The sequence below is a fragment of the Rhincodon typus genome, chromosome 10 (genome assembly GCF_021869965.1).
Source record: "Rhincodon typus isolate 14 chromosome 10, sRhiTyp1.1, whole genome shotgun sequence".
NCBI classification, from domain to species: Eukaryota; Metazoa; Chordata; class Chondrichthyes; order Orectolobiformes; family Rhincodontidae; genus Rhincodon; species Rhincodon typus.
In genome coordinates this window covers 50,567,152-50,585,768 of record NC_063341.1, presented here as the reverse complement: position 1 = coordinate 50,585,768, position 18,617 = coordinate 50,567,152, and the positions used below count along the sequence as shown (strand labels likewise).

General features: G+C 41.4%; 1 long non-coding RNA gene across 1 annotated transcript in view; it reads left to right on the top strand.

Annotated features, from left to right (window-relative positions):
* Positions 1-14,220: 14,220 nt before the first annotated feature.
* Positions 14,221-18,617, top strand: part of LOC125484247 — a 16,600-nt gene continuing 12,203 nt past the window's right edge. The window contains exons 1-2 of the long non-coding RNA XR_007263086.1: positions 14,221-14,400; positions 14,561-14,735. This is a non-coding gene — a long non-coding RNA (uncharacterized LOC125484247). The remainder of the gene's footprint in view (positions 14,401-14,560; positions 14,736-18,617) is intronic.

Genomic DNA, 18,617 nt, shown 5'->3' with positions numbered 1-18,617 from the left:
GGGCCGTGTCTACTATGTCCTAAAGACCATTAACGAAAAGCACCTTCAGAAGCCATCTCTTTGCTCATCATTTTCCCCAAAATGGGACAATTGTACCCTGCCATTCCATCACCAGCAAACCAGCGGGTTTCACACTCTGGAAACTAGCTTTCTCACTTCCCAGAGAGGCAATCTCTCCCACGAGTGGAAACATTTTCTCTGTGTCCACTCTATCCAGACCTCTCAGTATTCTGCGAGTTTCAATCAGATTTCACACCCCACCCCCGCCCATTTTTCTAAACTCCATCAAGTACAGACTCAGGTCCTCAACCGCTCCTCATATGACGAACCCTTCAACCCTGGATCATTTTTGTAAACCCCCTCTGAAACCCCTTCGAGGCTTATCCTTGGAGGTGGTCCAGCACATCCTTTCTTAGATACAGGGCCTAAAACTACACATAATATCCCAAATACAGTCTCTCCAGAGCCTTAGCGAACCATTGGATTTTTATGATGGTCTGACAGAATCATGGTCAGTTTTGCTGCTCTCAGCTTTTTTGAGATATTGTGTCTTTTTTTATACTGAATTCAAATTCACAAGTTTCCATAAATATACTAGTTCAGCTATCCAGGTGTCCATCATCCCAAATGTGTGAATAGCTGTACCTGGTATGGAAACACAATTTCCTCATCCAATTTCATGCCATGAGACATAGCTTCAGATTTTGCACATACATTTTCATATACATTATATGTATAATTTATTGACTGTTGTAAAAACTAACATTTGAAGCAATCAGATGCCTTTTATACAAGCAATAACTTAGTTTTACTATGAATGAAAATGCCAAATATTTCCTTGTAAACTCTCTTTCACCTCCACCTGAATGATTAGTTCTTTTTTTCAGCCAGTACTTACTGATTCTTAATTTTAAAAAACAGTCTTGTGTGAATTCAGTGCACTGAGGGCTGTTTAATCTGAAACTGTCTTAGTAATATATAATTCCATCAAGAGAACAAGAACAAACTCTACTGTATGAAACTTGCCTCTATATAATTACAGTAGATCAGATCAAACGATTAAAGCAAACTGAGGTCATCACCATTTTCTTCCCAGTTGCACAGAACCTTTACTCTTTACCCATCTGATGAAAAATCTTTAGACCAATGTTGAAAGACGAATTGGCTAAATTAGTCTCGGTTCCCAAATAACTGATGTAGACCAGGCCATAAAAGAGAGTTGAACATTCAAGGTCCTTGTGTTGCAGAAGCACTTGTTGAATTGTTATGTTGGATCTTCTCCCATTTTAGATTAGATCAACCAGTTTTGAATAGTTATCTTTCAGAAGGGACATTACATCTAAAATTGACCCCTTTGTACTCAGACCCTGTAATGATCTCCCCATGTTAAACACTGCAGGAAGATGCTTCAATTATTGAGTTATCAGGACTATTACAGCACAGTACTGCTGACAGCACAGACAATTGCTCATCTGATTAAAAAAGAACCTTTCTGAATTGGGTTTCTGATCATTTGAGCTAGGTCTGTTTGACTAAGAGGAAGAAATTTCTCGAGACAATCTCCCCAAACACATGCAAAAGGCACATACACGCTTAGGTCATTCATTGACCTTAAAGAGGAAACACATCAAATATCAGGATCTTTAGGATATTGTTTTAATAGAAAATTTCAGTTAAATGATATCACTTTGCAGGGGTCTTGAAATAGACATTCATTGAAGCTGACTTTGAATATGCATAACTAGAGTATTTCATCACACTTCCTGACAAAATCAACAATATTAATAAACAAACATATAAAACATAAAGGAAAGTATCAGTAAAGCACTTCTTGCCATAGATGTTATGGTTTTCCAGGGTTGGGTAGTTTGTGGATCACAGCTTTAAGTAGCCTCATACGCTGCTATAGCGGAACTATTTTGAATGCTATAGGAAGAACAAATTCTAACCTTTTCTAAGTCACAAGAAAGATCATAAGAAGAAACAGGAACAGGAGTAGGTTACTGAGACCCTCAAGCCTGCTCTGCTGTTTGATAGGGTCATGGCTGATCTCCTTATGGCCTTAACTCCACTTTGCTGCCTATTCCCCTGAAAACATCTTAAACCATTGCTGATCAAAAATCTATTCAACTTAAACTTGAGTATATTCAATGACTCAGTCTTCACTGCTCTCTGATAAAGAATTCCAAACTAATGACATAGAGAAAAGAAATTCCTTCTTAAATCCATCTTAAATGGAAGACCCATTATTTCAAGACTGTGTTCCCTAAGTCTTCAGGAGACAAAATATCCTGTTATAAGAGCAATTCCCAGTGCAGCTCAACATATTGTATGAATTCTGTATTATTGACCACTGTAAGGTAGATTTGTCACCACCCATTCTTTCAGGGTTGCTTTAGCTCAGTTGGCTGGACAGTTGGTCTGTGAGGCAGTGTGATACCAACAACATAGGTTCAATCCACACGCTGGCTGATGCTACCATGAAGGACTCTCCTCCTCAATCTCTCCCCTTGCCTGAGGTATAGTGGCCCTCAGGTTAAATCACCACCGGTCATCTCTCTCATGAGAGAGCAGCCCTATGGTCTGGAATGACTATGGTAACTTGACAATGGCTTTAATGACAGTTTCTCACCCAATGAATGCAAGAGGGTGTTGTTGTGTAAACAGCTTGTGTCAGCAATGAACAGCTAAAATGAATTCAATAGACTGCATCCTGTGGTCTAGACAAAGGCTGTCAAACTGGGCTTCACTGAATTATTTTTGCTTACCATATTTAATATCCATGTCTTGTCTGTCTTTGTGTACCTATCTATTTAGGAAAGGGAAAATTTACAAAAAGATAAAGTTTAACTTTTTATAAATTAGTCATTCATATTTCCTAATGGGTTAAAGACAACTTGTGCATAATAAATAGCTATTTTCTTGTTAAGTATAAAAGTCAAGTCAATGTTTTCTTTTAACTTGAGTTTGTCAATCAGCAAGTTCGGGACTTGGTGAGTCTTGATTCCAATGCACCACTTGAGTGAATCATGACACAATCCTTCATTCCAGCAATCAACCATGACCCATCTCTGAACTGCTTCCAACGTCAGCATCTTCCTCCTTTCATAACAAGAACAAAACGGTGTACAGTACTCCACATGCAGCCTTATCAATGCCCTATGCAGTTGTAACATGACTTCCCTATTTTATACTCCACCTCCCTTACAATAAATAGCAACATTCCTAAAGCTGTACTGCATTGTAACATTTTGAGATTCACAGACAATGCCATTGAGAATCCCCTTCATTGAGTCCTGTGGTCTATTTCCAATGAATGCAAACTTCTACTTTTATATCGTTACTGCCAAGGTGGATGACCTCATGTTTTCCACATTATACTCCATCTGCCAAGCCTTGCTCGCTCATGTACCCTAGCTGTATCCCTTTACACACTCATTGGCCCAGACCTTCCAATCTCTAGACAGTCAAAGATCAGACACACCATGAAATATTCATGTCGGGACACCATTGGAGGTTCTAGTAATTGCTTGATTTGAAAATTTAAATGTTCAGTCAGCAATTACCCAGAATCTGAAACACCTGAAAAAGTTGTTGTCCCTTGATTCAGAGGTTTCAGAATGTTATAAATTAATTACTTACATGGATAGGTACTCAGGAAACTTAAATTGATAACGGCTTTAACTGCTGGTCAACTATACAACTGCAGGTTTCCCCCACAATCACCCCACCCACCCTCTAATCAGTGAAAGTGAATCCTCCAACCATCACACAGACCAGCCTCCTTCCCCACACTTAACTTGACACCCCCTTCCAGCTGATTTCCTTCCCAGCCCAGATACCAGATGTCCAAACCCTCTGACGCACTGGGACATCATAACCAGCCATTCCTACTGATGTCTCTCACCCATTTAGCAGCCACCCAACAACCTCACTCATCACCACACTCACCTGCTGCACGACCATCTACAACGCCACCCAAGCAACCATTTACATCCCCCCATCCAAAAACCCAACTTCCACCCTACCAACACCCATTTCCCTACTCATTTCTTACCCACCGTACCCTCTCCATCACCAGCTGCTCTATCCCTTACCAACTTACCCACCAATATATCCCCTCACAACCCAGCATCTTACTTGCCTGCCATTCTAACTTCCGCAATTACTAAGCTGCCACACTGCCATCTCGCTTATCTGCCACCCAGCCCATCTGCCACCCTTTCTCCTTACCCACCCACTGCCCTGCCCATCTGCTACCTTACCCGCCTGATGTCCTAACCATCTGCCACTTTACCCACCTACCAAACTACTCTGCTGCCACCCTACCTGTTCCTCCACTTAACTACCATACTACCCCCCACCCAGCTGACAGCCTGTAGCCTCACACACTCAGCTAGCACCCTGTTCCCTGACCCACCCACCTGTTAACATATTCTCTAAACAACGTGTCACTCAACCCCCTCGCCAATTACCTACCATCCTACCCCCTCATCAACCGATCTGGTACCCCACACCCTAACGTACCTTGTACTGTACCTCCTTACCCATCTGCCACATTAGCCCTTCACTGACTTACTTGTCAATCTACACCCTCACCCTACTCCTAGTGTAAACTCCTGCCATTCCTCAGTAGCTCGTCAAAAAGGCTCTGAGAATATTTGAAAATTTTACTTTATAGAATCCAGCATCTATTGCTGCAAGAAGGGGATGCGGCTTCTGGGAAGATTCTCACTAATGCCACCTGAGTGGTTTTTCTGGATTGAGTCTGTTGGGATGAATCCCGAATGGGAAGAGAACCTGAATTGTCCAATAAATGTAAAAAGGTTAACTTTTGTTTGATCTGGTTCAGAAATAAGGATTCCAACCTAAATTAGAAGACTGGAGTTAATATATCTTCCTTGCAACTTGCTTTCCTACCCACCTTTTTGTCATCAGCAAATCTGGCTACAATACAGAATGTCTCTTCATCTAAGTCATGAGCATAGAATACAAATAATCTAAACTGATTCCATCATTAGTCCACTAGTGACAGTTTGTCAACCTGAAAATAACTAATTATCTGACATCTCTATTAGTTGTTGCTAAACCAATCCTTTACCCTGCTAATGTAGCAACCCCAACATGATGAGCTCATGTGACAGCTTATCAATCAAACATACTTGAAGTACAAATACATTACATTCACTCGTTCTCTGTAATCAGCTTTATAAGAAGGAAAAATATTATAAATCATGGAAATCTGAAATAAAAATATAAAATGTGGGAAATAAACAGGAAGCGCAGGTCAATCAAAATTTATGAACAAAAAGGACTGGTATGGAGAGTTTGCAAAGTATTCTTTGCCAATTTTGTCTCTCATCTAAAAATATTATAACCACGGGTTATTTGGTGGTACGTTACTGAAAAGAGACATGGTGTTGGAGAATTCTGTCTTCCACTCATCAGGACAAAAGGAAGAGTGCAATATTTGAAATGACCCACAGCAATTAATACTACAGGAGAAAAGGGTGATGATTTGGGAGGTTGACTTTGATTGGCTAAGGTGCTGCAATAGACAAAATTGTAGGGAATTATAGACCGTCAAAGGTCCTGGGTAGTCCACAAAATATGCAAAGTTTTTATATCCTCATTTTAGTTTGCATTGCTATCTCTGTCACTTTTAGCAGGTATAAATGAGCCAGTTATGAGCCTGACTGATTATCCTAAATTGATTGTTAGTACAGCTTGTACAGACTCATGATTTTCACCAAGTGCTGCCCCATTGCAGAACAACACCTAAGAGTAGATATTTTGGGATTTGCAAGTACAAACTGTTTGAGTTTAGTCTGCTCTCTACCTATTACAAACAACCAAAGTAACATGCTATTTAAATTGATCAGCTGTTCTCCGAGATATATGTCCCAACTGCTTGACATTGCGTCATCACTGAAATTCATACACAACATTGTTCAGTTGTGCAGTAAGCAGAACATCCTAAAAGCTGAAAGAACTTCAGGTGGTGTAAATCAAAAACAAAAATGGGAATTGTGGAAAAGCTCAGCAGGTCTAGCAGCATCTGTGGAGAGAAATTAGATTTAGCATTTCAGGTCGAGTGACCTTTCCTCAGAACTTACTGAGAGTTTTTGAAGCAGAACAACTTATTGGACTTATGGCAACATCATATTTGTGGAAAATATCTCCTGCATACCATAATGTTCTTTAAATTTTTAGGACATTTTGCAGGGTAATTTGATGTAGACAAGGTACTTCTCAAATCCAAACATTTTGTCTTTTGACTGATTTATGAGTTTGCTCACTAACTTTCTTCCTGCCCAACTAGTGGGGCTGGGAGGACTGTAGTTGCCATTTTGAAAGCCTCCAGCTTCTGTAGCTCTGGTTCTAGCGGTGCTGTAGAGGTAAAACCTTTTAGCCTACATTTTTATTTTTGTTGTGATGTCGGATATTCTGGCAAGACAATATCAATTGCTCTTTTGTAGTTACCCCTAACAGTTGATTGTGGAGCTGTCTGCAGTCTTTGTATTCTCACTGTGGTTGGTGTTAGGTAGGAAATTCAAAGTTTTTGGTCATGGATAATGAAGACACAGCCAAATGCGACTTTATAAGGATTGTATGAGAAGAACCACCGTAGCAATGATGATTCTGTGTTCGTCCTTCTCGTTGGTACGGGTCAGAGTTGTGAGGTACATCCAAACATTTATGCAATCTATAGACAGGAGATAATCAGTAACATCTTGGTTCAAAAGAATCTTTGGCTTTAAGAATGATAATCCAACAAATGCCATAAACCAAAACATCCTGTCGCCTGGTTTGATTAAATTGAAAATAGATGTTCACTACTGCCAGAATAAGCTCTCACTGGCATATCATGTTTTTCAGTTAATTAAAAAAATTATGAAAACGAAACAGACTGAAATCTAATACCAAGTGACTTCTGCAATGTCTTCATGTTGACAAGTTTCTCGCTTTTCCACATCCCCTGCATATTGTTTAGAACGACTCAGTGTCAGACATTTTTACCAACGTGGATTCATACATGGGGTAATGTAAGTAATGTACCATTCACCTGTGCCCAATAAATGGAGAAAAACAAAAGGAAGTATCCAACCAGTTGTTTTTAATTGTCTTACTAGAAAATTCATGCTTTACCTCAGAACGTTCCATCCAGATTTGTTACATGTCAATCAACATTGAAATATGAGCTGAAGAGTAAAGGATGGCATTGTCAGATTTCACCTGAAAAGAAAATTTATTGCACAAGAGTGCTACATATCACATTTGTGCAAAATGAGTTGCTATGTGCAGTTGCCAAGCTACTAGTGTTTTATGCTAGTCAGCTGCATATATCACAAGACTGCATGAATACAGAGGGCTTTAATATCTGTCAAATCGCAATTCAAGTTCGATTCCCGTAACTAAATATGCTACAATTGTGTTCTATTTTCAGAATTGACGCCAATATTAGCCCCTCAGGACTTTGCATATACAGCATTTCATTTAAAGGAAGTATCAGATAGACCAAAGTAAAATTCAATTCTCTACAACATGATTAAGTATAGGTGGCACGTTCACAGCTAGTCCAACTGTCTAATGGCTTTGCTTTTGGCTGCTTATGAACTTCTGATCATTCATTGAATTTTTGCGACATTTGCACAACTTTGGGCATTAAGTGAACATTAAGTTTCTGCAATGGGTATCCAATATGCAAAATGAATTTGTGTCATTTTCCTGCAAATTCCGTATGGCTTTGCACATTGGCCCAGATGTTGCATTGGCCAGAAAGTAGTTATTCTGGCATAGATCAAAGGTGAACAAAGGAAACCTGCAGAATCCTTATCACAACGCATTCCTAGGGAATTGCTCAGGAGATTGAATTTTCCACCAGGCAATTCCTTTAAGCTGGAAACCTCCAAAAGACACCACTTAAATTGGAGACTTTGGTGGGTTCCAATTACATTAAGCAAAATAGTTACTCAGGATATATTAAACTATTAAATGCATAGTTTGACACCTGAGTAACTTCTCCCCCCAACTCAGGGACTCAACATACCCCACAAGTGGGACCCAGCATCACTCACCCTGGGAGAGGGCACAACACACACCCCTCTCACCTGCTGCTATCAGACCCTAGTCAACTCTCCCACCTCATCTCAGTACCTGTCCTGGACGTGAACCATCAACACCTTCCCCAGCCAGACCCGACCTAATCCAACCCAACCAACCCTAACCACGCCAGACATGGCACCCACCCTTCCTGCCTCCCTGCTGGATTCAATTTATCCCTCCCATCCCAACCTGTTCTAAATATTGGATCATTTACCTTGCACCTTGGTATCCTACCTACTTGGAAACCTACACCCTTCCCTCTTGGCATTCTACCCACCTGCCTCCTCCTTAACTGGGATGCTACCCAGCTGGCAGCCTACAAATCTGACACCCTATCTTACATCCTACTCCTCGCACCCTACCCTCCCCACAGCTGGCATCCTTCCCAGCTAGTATCCTACTTGCCTGATACCCTGCCATCCTGCTACTATCCCTCAAAACTCATTTGGCATCCTAACCTTACAGCATGCTAACAATCACATTTAGAGTATGTACTTATGGTTTGATAGCAGCTGTCAAAGAGGTTACTACAATTGAGGTCCTGTTTGTTAATTTTCTACTCAGTTGCCTAAATAAATTACAAAGACTATGAGGAGGACTCAGATAGTAGGTCATACTCCTTTGAAATCCTAAGCTGTTCTGTCATCAAAACCAAGTAACACCATCATAATACGTGGTACTTAAGGCACCCCTCAGCAGTAACCTTTTACAACTGTAGATGTGAAAAAGGGGATCATCTAAGGAGAAACCACCCCAATGTTATCAGTTAGCAAGGGGGAGCAGGTTTCCCTCCACTGCCTTATTCGATCTATTGGTTTGCAGTACTGATCCAGGCCACTCCTCAGCTCCACTGGGTACCTTGACAAGCCTATGCAGGCCTATGACAGGTCTGCATGCCTTTTTAGCTCTCCATGTTCTACAGTAAAGCTTCTAGGTATGAATGTTCTACCCCTCAAATAGTTCCAAACTCATTTTGCCCTCTATACACATCTCCTAATCTAAAGATTAGTTCATTCAGTGCAAAGAACAAGGTGGGAAAGGGCATCTCAGCAAGAAAGTTATGTGCAGCTTCAGTGTGAAGTACAGAACAAATACTCAAGGTGAAGATGCTAGAGGAGTAAGTAGAAAGAATAAGGTGAGATTTGGTAATGAGGATTTCACCGTCTCTACAATAGTTTGCGTGGGTTAGGTGATGGCAAATATAGCCAGGTCACAGACTTTTCAGTCAGGGAAAGATCACAGACCAAGTTTCTGTCAAGACCATGATGTTAATGCAATCAACCACAATGTCATGGATGGCAAGGGCTTTGTTTAGCAATGAACTGATTCTGGAGGGAGATTCCAGGAGGGGCAGTGATTGTTGCTTCATTGACTGATTATATGCATGGAATCAGCAGTGGGAGAGATCAGAGGACTGTACAGGAGGATGGCAAGATTAACTTCCAGCAAACAAGCTGAAAGGGAAAGTTGGTGAGAATGCTGATGGGACAATTGGGACTGTGGTTCATTAAAAGGCAGTGATAGGTGCCTTGGTGGGGCCCCTTCAGAGATTGCTAAGCCAAAGAGGAAACTATTGGGCTGACAGGGAGTCAGGTCGTGGAGTAGGGGAAGGTAAAATAGCTAACATGTGGGTTAGGTAGTAAGGAGTTAGGCCAAAACGTTCAAGGGAGAATAAATTAAAATAGGCCTTGGAGTCAATGAAGGATGAGTTGAAAGCTAGAAAAAGTTTCTCTAAGACATACAGTGATTGATTAGCAGAGCAGAATCTCTGCAGCCAATACAACCTGTTAGGGCAGCATAATTCTGATGAATGCAGAAGTTTCCAAGATTGAATAGTACAGTTAACTCGCAAACAAGTAACTGTGAGTACTGAGTAATGGACAAGAACATGGCAAGTTAAACATCAAGCAGGTGAGCAATCACTCAAAAGGTGAACTTGTTCTTATAGTTTGAGCTAAAATGCATCCATTGCTGGAACCAAAACACCTTCAGCTGGAGAAAAAAAGATGGTTAAGGGAGCAAAGAAGGGCAACTGTTATAACCAGAGGAACAGCAAATTACGGCAGATGCTGGAATCTGTGCTGAAAACAAAAAATGCTGGAATCACAGCAGGTCAGCAGCATCCATAGAGATGAAGGAAGCTAATGTTTCGAGACCAGATGACTCTTCATCACAGCTCTGATCAAGAGTCGTCTTAGACTTGACACGTTAGCTTGCTTGCTGTCCATGGTAGCTGCCTGACCTGCTGTGATTTCCAACATTTTTTGTTATAACCAGAGCCCAGACAATGGTTCCCAAGTTATTATTGTTTGAGACAAGATTCCCCAAATTGTCAATCTCCCCAGTGAAGAAGAGTGAATTGGTTCGCTTCTATATTGGCTCGCCCTCTCTGTTGATCAGAACATGATTAATTGCCAAAGGATCCCTCCCTTGTGGAGACCTTTCTCCTTGACTGAATTAATTTTTGTTCTCGAAGGAGCCAATTAAGCTTGAGTTAAAGTGGGTAACTGGCTGTTAAAGGCAAGAAAAGATAGTAACGCAAAAGACATACACACATTAGAAATGAGAAATGAGTGAAAAAAAAGAATAAAAGTTAAAAGATATACATGGACCAATGTCTGTGGGTCATTAGTGAAGTGTAGATGGTGGAACATTGATAGTTGAACAGCCAATTTCAGTATTTTTGACTTTGCGGGTTATTTGAATATTTTTGGTCCCGGTTCCTTTTGACGATGGTTGTCTGACAGCACTCAGATCAAGAAAGTTCTCATTTTGTCGTGTTTGCTGTTGACATAGCTTGCCAGTGAGCTGGATTTTAGTGCTTAGAGCAAGAAAATCTTTAATCTGCAACACAAGGGTGAACCTTTGACTCATGCTCAAACCCTGGCTAATGCACATGGGTACCTCAGTTCAGCAGCACACCTGCTTCCACAGGCATACCCACGCAAGGAGTCTGTTAGTTTTTAACCCCCATTCTTGTGTATTCTTGAACAAAAAAGTTCAAAACATTTCTCTCACCCAAACTGTTGCCTTTTTACCTGCAATGTTCACAGTCTGACATAATTCCTAAGATTACAGCTCAGTTTGTAGTGCATTTCCTCCCTTTGGAGCATCTTTGACTCTTGCAGTTGTGACATTCCAGAGTTCCTCTCTAGACAGACGTGGACTTATATCCACAGTCATTTTGGTTAAATTAGTTTTCTTTATAAAAGCATAAGTTGGAATTTGAAAGGTTGATATGGGCTTGGGTAATCCAGGGCTCTGATCTGGGCTCATTGCCCAGTGAACAGTAAATTATGAACAAAAACAAAGTTGCTGGAAAAGCTCAGCAGGTCTGGCAGCATCTGAGAAGGAGAAAACAGAGTTAACGTTTCGGGTCCAGTGACCCTTCCTCAGAACTGATGGTGACTGGGAAAATGTCAGTTTATATGCAGAAAATAGGGAGGTGGGCGGGGTAGGGAGTAAACGATAGGATAGATCCCAAAGAGAGAGAAAGACAGTTGGACAGACAAAGGAGTTGCTAACGATCAGGCTGGGAGGGTGAATAGTTGTTAATGGGGACTGTTAGTGACTAACAACAGGGGGTGTGTAATGGCAGGCTATGTGGTAACAAGGCCTGGTGTGTGGGGTGGGGGGCTGGGACATGGGAGAGTTGAGGCCCTAAAATTATTGAACTCAATATTGAGTCCGGAGGGTTGTAGGGTCCCCAAGCGGAAATTGAGGTGTTGTTCCTCCAGCTTGCGTTGGGCTTCACTGGAACACTGTAGCAAGCCAGAGAAAGAGATGTTGGCCAGGGAGCAAGGAGGTGCATTGAAGTGGCAGACAACAGGTAGTTCAGGGTCTTTTTTACGAGCAGAATGTAGATGTTCTGCAAAGCTGTCGCCAAGTCTACGCTTCGTTTCCCCAGTGCAGAGGAGACCACATTGTGAGCAGCAAATGCAGTAGACTAGATTGTTGGAAGTGCAGGTGATGTGTTGCTTCACCTGGAAGGTATGTTTGGGCCCTTGGATTCTGGGGAGGGAAGAGGTAAATGGGCAGGTATTGCACCTTCGCCGATTACAGAGGAAGGTGCCGTAGGGCTGTGGGGAGGTGTTGCGGGTGATGGAAGTGTGGACCAGGGTGTCTCAGAGGGAATGGTCCCTGCGGAAGGCGGACAAGGGAGGGGATGGGAATATGTGTCTGGTGGAGGTATCTTGCTGGAGGTGGTGGAAATGGCGTCTGATGATCTTCTGGATGTGGATGCTGGTGGGATGGTAGGTAAGGATAAGGGGAACCCTATCGCTGTTGCGGGAGGGAAGAGAGGGGGTGAGGGTAGAAGTGTGGGAGACGGGTCGGACCTGCTTGAGGGCCCTGTCGACAACGGAGCTGGGCAATCCTCGGTTGAGGAAGAAGGTGGACATTTCGGAGGCTCCCTTGTCGAAGTTGGCCTCATCTGAACATATTCGACGGAGACGGAGGAACTGAGAGAATGGAATGGAGTCTTTACAGGAAGCAGGGTGTGAGGATGTATAGTCCAGGTAGCTGTGGGAGTCAGTGGGTTTGTAATGGATATTAGTGGCCAGTCTATCCCCAGAAATGGAAACAGAAATGTCGAGGAAGGGAAGGGAGGAGTCAGAGATAGACCAGGTGAAAGTGAGGGCAGGGTGGAAATTGGAGGCGAAATTGATGAAGTTTTCCAATTCCAAACGAGAAAGGGAAGCAGCACCAATGATATCATTGATGTATCGGAGAAAAAGTTGTGGGTGGGGGCCGGAATAGGACTGGAACAAGGAATGTTCCACGTACCCCACGAAGAGACAGGCATAACTAGGGCCCATGCGGGTACCCATGGCAACCCCTCTTACCTGAAGAAAATGAGAGGATTTGAAAGGGAAGTTGTTGAGGGTGAGGACAAGCTCGGCCAAGCGGAGGAGGGTGGTGGTGGGTGGGGATGGTTCAGGTCTTTGCTCCAGGAAGAAGCGGAGAGCTCTAAGACCCTCCTGGTGGGGAATGGATGTGTAAAGGGATTGCACATCCATGGTAAAGAGGAGGTGGCTGGAGCCGATAAGCTGGAAGCTTTGAAACTGGCGTAAGGCATCAGATGAATCATGGATGTATGTGGGTAGGGATCGGACCAGAGGGGAGAAGACTGAGTCAAGGTAGGAAGAGATGAGTTCTGTGGGGCATGAGCAGGCTGAAACAATGGGTCTACCTGGACAGTCCTGTTTGTGGATTTTTGGCAGAAGATAGTTTTGGACAGTTTTGGACTTTTTGGACAGTAAATTACTTAACTTTAATTTTTTTTGCAAAAATTAATTGTCCAACAACTATCTTAAAGTTACTAAGAAACAGAAGCAGACATTGAAAGCACTGCAACATATTTTAAATGGCTTCATTTATTTAATCAGAATTTAATCAGTTGGGTTTATTGCAATGCTATTATCAGTGTTGCTTTATAAACAATAAGATTACTGATACCAATGATCTAATGATGGTTGTTGACACTACATGCTCACTTCCAATAACTTCTGATTGCATGCACATACACATGCACAACATTATGCTGATTTCTAAAAGTTAAGTTAAAAATACAAATTGTTTAGCACTTTATTTTATTGTGCTATGTGCTCTTTCATTATTTTTAAATTATTTTTAGTTATTTGTAAGGTATTTGCCACTGTTTTTTACAAATAGGTTAAGAGATATCAGTGCCAATACGCATGCTCCTGGATGTCACAAGCTCAGCCTTTTCTTAATATAATTGAGGCATTCAAAATTTCACGTATTATGGACATTTTTCAGGAACAGCACTCCTAAGTGTGACAGACACTTCCCATGCCTTACAGACATGTTCCACACACAAGTTATTAATTATACAGAGCGTGTATTCACAATAAATGACAAGAATGATATTGTGACAGTTAAAACTAGCACTAAGTTCACAATGAAAGAAAACCATCAGTCCTAAATAATTGCACAGGTGAATACAAAAATGGACCATATCTTGTGGAATTGTAGCATACAATTCTGTCAGCTCCAAAGCCTAATATGTGCTGAGGGAGGATAGTATATGATGGATATACATGTACTAATGCAAAAATAATTTTGTTTTTTATTTACTCGTAGGACATGGGCATCGTTGGCAGGCCAGCACTTATTGTCCATCGTAGTTGCCCTTGAGAAGTTGATGGTGAACTGCCTCATTGAACCGTTGCAATCCACGTGTTATGGGTTGACCCACAATGCCATTAAGGAGGGAATTCCGGGATATTGACCCAGCAACACTGAAGGGACAGTGATATATTTCCAAGTCAGGTTGGTGAGTGGCTTGGAGGGAAACTTGCAGGTTCCAATAATTAGAATAAAATTACAGACTAAAGTTTAAGAAATGTCTTTTCAAACAGATTTAGTCTTCTTATACCAGTTATGTGATTAATGATTTAAAAAGAAACTGATTTTTGTTTTACTACTACAGATCTTTATGCCATTTTGATGGAGTTTGAAATAAGGCATGATGTTACCTCTGGACTCAGGATCCAGAAAAAAAGGTCACGATCATCGGACATGCTGCAGGCCACTTCAGACTGAGGTGAAGAAAAATTTCTTCATTGAGAGGGTGGCGATCCTGTGAAATTCTCCACCACAGGAAGGTATGGAGAAAAAGCCACTGAATAGATTTAAGTTAGAAACAGATTTCTAGAAGCTAAAGATGTAAAAGAGTACGAGGGGAGAGCGGGAGTTCAGAACTTGGTTGGGAAAGTGGACTTGATTTGAGTTGATATGTTATTGTCACATGTACCTAGGTACAGTGAAAAGTTTTGTTTTGCATGCAGTGCAGACAGGTCATACCATACAAAGTACATTAGGGTAATAGAACAGAGCGAAGAATACAATGTTACAGCTGCAGAGATGGTACACATAGAGCAACATCAACTTTAAATTTAAAATTTGAAAGGTCCATTTAGAAATCTAATAACAATCGGCAAGAAGTTGCTCCTGAATCTAATTTGAAGGCTTATGATGACTTTACTCCCGCCCTATTTTCCATGCCAGACCTTCTTTTTATTCACTCACACGATAAGGGCATTGTTGCTGGGCCAGCATTCATTGTCCATCCCTCAATGCCCAGAGGGCAGTTGAGAGTCAGCAACATTGCTGTGAGTCTGGAGCCATATGTAGGCCAAAGCAGGTACGGACAGCTGATTTCCTTCCCAATAGGCTATTTGTGAACCAGATGGATTGTTCCTGACAATTGATTCATGGTCATCGTTAGACTTTTCATTGCAGATTTTTTTTTAATTCAAATTTCATTGCTTGCCATGGTGGGATTTGAATCCGGTTCCCCAAAGCATTGCAGGATCTCTGGATTAATAGTCTGGCAATAATACAACCAGGCCATTGCCTCCTTATTGGATCAATAGGCTGTGAAATGTAAAAATATTGCACAATGTCGGCAAAGCAGGTGAAATGTTGCAAAGCAATACTGACATGTAACAAAGAACATTCTAAATGAAATGCACTGAAATTCTGAAGTCACCATTCTTGCAATAGCAATTTAGAACTTGCAACATTTCATGTCCTCTGTCTTTTTTCAGAAACATACTTTAAGTTACTATCCATGCATTTATCACTGCAAATTCAAATGTAGTCTTACCTTGATTAAAAGCCAAGTTTAAATGTGGCATTTTTACTTAAAATGTATATGAACCCTTGAACTTAAACCAACAGTTCTAAAAGAAACTGAAAACTGTTAAATGGTCTTCAGTTGTAAGTATACTCTGGTTAGACATTGATGTTTTGGTTTAAGGGAAAAGCAGAGTTAGCGCCAAATTTGTTTTAACACATAATTGGCAAATAGGTTTCTTGGAATTCACTTAACTTCAGACAGGAACAGAAGCTCCTTTGATGTAGATTTATTACAGTCATAAAGATCAAGGATCCTGCTACAGAGTGATAGGGAAGATTTCCTATGGAAAAGCTTATTGCAAAGCCATGCTTTCTCAGCCCAGGAAAGCATAAAGGGAAAATATAAGCAGATTGTTCAAATTTTAAGTTTTTTTAAAAGAATGTGTGTTCTGGGATCTAGAATTCATTGTGTGGCTCTTTTTAGTTGCTGTTTGCTGGAAGTGGCACCGACACATGGTATAATCACAGACACAGGCACTGATCCTCTCAGTTGGAATTAGGAATCACAAGAACAAAGCTCAGGTGTTTTCGACAGATTCCTATCAATTTTTATTATGCAACATATACTTTATTTCCAATGTTTGAACACTGTACCATTTCTAATTCCCTCCCACTTGTTACTGTCACCACTTTTTCCACATGCAGTATGGTAGGATATTATTGTTTTTGTCTGGTTTTCTCACCATGTGACAGCAACTAATATTAAAGGCATGGTCATGTTTTATCAAATGCTCAATAAATATATAATGTGTGATTATGAAATAAATCATAACGCCTCTCACCCAGGCTCCTAGGTCTCTGGGCATCATGTGATGTGGGCATCAATCACTGGGCCAGCATTTATTGCGCACCCTAGTTATCTATCAGAAGGTGATGGTAAGCAGTCTTCTTGAACTGCTGCAGTCCATTTACTGTAGCAATGCCCATAATGCTGTCATGAAAGGGAGATCCAAGATTTTGACCCAGTGACACCAAGGGAACAGCGATATATTTCCAAGGTAGGATGGTGAATGATTTTGAGGGGAATTTGCAGGTGGTATTCTCATGTATCTGCTGCCCTTGTCCTTTTCGATGGGAGTAGTCATGAGTTTGGAAGATGATCTCTAAGAAACCTTGGTGAATTTTAGCAGTGCATCTTGTAGTTGGCACACATTGCTGCTACTGAGCGTTGGTGGTGGAGGAAGCAGATGTTTATAGATGTGATGCCCATCAAGTAGTCTGCTTTGTTCTGAATGACATTAAGCTTCTTGAGTGATGTTGGAAATGCACTCTTTCAGGCAAGTTGGAAGTTGTCCATCACTCTCCTGAGTTATGCTTTGTACACATTGGAAAGGTTTTGAAGATTCAGGAGGTGAATTACATACCGCAGGATTCCTGCCTATGACCTGTTGTTATAGCCACTGTATTAATATAGTTAATCCAGTTCAGTTTCTGGTCAATGGTCATCTGCAGGATGTTCACAATAAGGAATGGTAAATCTGTTGAAAATGTCAAGAGTCAATGGTTAGATTCTCTCTTGTTGAAAATGATCATTGCCTGGCAAAGTGTGGCACAAATGTTACATTCTACTTATCATCCTAAGCCTTGATATTATCCAGGTATCAGAGGAATTACCACTGGCATTGAACATTGTTCAATCATCAGTGAACATTTCCACTTCTGACCTTGTGACGGAGCACACCACCAAGAGAAACCCCTGCAGCGCTGTCCTGGAGCTGAGATAACTAACATCCAACAACCACAACCTTCTTCCTTTGCGCCACATATAACTCCAACCAGTGGAGAGTTTCACCTCCAATTCCCAATGACTTAAATTTTGCTAGGGCTCCTTGATGTCAGTCTCGATCAAATATGACCTTAATTCCATGGGCGTCGCTTTTGCCACACCTCTGGAAGTCAGCTTTTTTGTCCATGTTTGAATCAAGTCTATAATGACGTCAGGAGCTGAGTGGCCCTGGTAGAACCCAAACTGGGTATGACTTGAACAGCTTATCAGTCAGCAAATGTTGATTAATAGCACTTTTGATGATAACTTCCATCACTTCACTGATAATCGAGTGTAGGTTGATGAAGAAGTAGTTAGCCAGGTTGGATTTGTCCTCCTTTTTGTGTAAAGAACAAACATGGGCAATTTTCCACACTGTCAGGTGGTTATCAGCAGTGCAGCTATACTGGAACAGCTCGGATCCGGTCACAGCAAGTCCTAAAGCACATGTCTTCATTACTATTGTCGGGATGTTGTCAAGGCCCATAGCCTTTGCAGTATCCAGTGCCTCCAGTTATTTCTTGATATCATTTAAGTGAACTGAATTGAAGACTCACATCTGTGATGCTGGGGACCTCTGTTAGAAGCTGGGATTGATCATCACTTGGTACTCCGGCTGAAGATTGTTGCAAATATTTCATCCTTATCTTTTGCACTGAAGTGCTTGGCTCCCCATCGTTGAGGTGGGGAAACTTGCACAGCCTCCTCCTACTGTAGATGCTGTATATGGCTATGGTCAGACTACGTTTAGAAAATTGTGAGCTGTTTTGAGCCCCATATCTAAGGAACGATTTGCTGGCCTTGGAGGGAGTCCAGAGGAAGTTTACAAGAATGATCCTGGGGATGAAGGAAAGACAGGACATTTCCAGGGAGGTTGATAGTGTTGTCTGGGAATATTGAATGGGAGGTATGACTCATTATGATGATTCAGGCTAATGCATAAGCAGGTTGTGAGATAGTACTCTTAGTTTTGGTGCTAGATGTTGGTCATGGAGGCTTTGCAGGGATGACATAGCTAAGCTTGCCTGTGTCATTTCCAGGTGGTCCATCTGAGGCATTTTAGCAATTACTCCAACAGAGT